The sequence below is a fragment of the Crocuta crocuta genome, unplaced genomic scaffold (genome assembly GCF_008692635.1).
Source record: "Crocuta crocuta isolate KB4526 unplaced genomic scaffold, BGI_CrCroc_1.0 scaffold188, whole genome shotgun sequence".
In the NCBI taxonomy this organism is placed as follows: Eukaryota; Metazoa; Chordata; class Mammalia; order Carnivora; family Hyaenidae; genus Crocuta; species Crocuta crocuta.
The window spans coordinates 170,289-171,146 of NW_027532599.1; positions in this window are offsets into that span (position 1 = coordinate 170,289).

The window sequence follows — 858 nt, forward strand, 5'->3', positions numbered from 1 at the left end:
GCTGCCTTTGATCTCCCACCCACTCTCCCCAAATCCAGTTTCTCTTGGCTCCTTTTCCCTGAAGTGTCCCACGCCTTCCCCGGGTTTCTCTTACGCCACAAAACACATGTAAAAAGAACATTTCAAAAATACTGAAAATTAAGGCTGGTGAAATCGTGTTTTTGTTTTCTTGGGACCCAAGCAGGCAGGAGCAACCCTACACGCAGCCTCTCCGGGGCCTGCTCTTGTTTGGTAACAATATCGTATCTGCTCGCTCGTTGCCTGAAATCACGACTTCCAAACAGAAACGCTGGCTGCATGAGAGCAGACTGGATTTTCCTCCCCTATTTTTATTTTGACAAGGCTGTGAAAGCTGCTATCTCGCCATCTAATGGGATCAACTCGGCTGCTAAAAATAACTCCTGCAAGTCTGTGTTACAACGGGAAATACCTCTCCCCATTCCTGCCTGTTATTCGGAGGAAGCTTAATCCTTCGACTTGCGTTCAAGTATTTGCACTGGTTTGTGTTCTTTTCTTCTTCCAAGGCTGTTTTTCTCTATTTGCCCGAGTTATTTGAACAGGTGGCTTTGCACAACGTATGCTAATGTGAGGCTTTTGTCTGCTTTGAGATTGCACAGGGAGTCGTTTATGGGAGAAATGTGGCTTCCTTGCTACCCGATTTACACCTGCTCTGATAATCGCCCTGCACTAACTGCAGTGCCAGCCGCAAGGTCCTCCTCCCACGGCGGCGGGGCCCGAAGAGCAGAGGCGCCGCTGACCGCAAGGAGGCACGAATCCACCTTTTCCTCTTTCCTAGCGCACGTGACGAGCAGCCAAGGGCCGCGCTGCATGGCTCGGTGTGGCTCAGGGCTGGCCCCC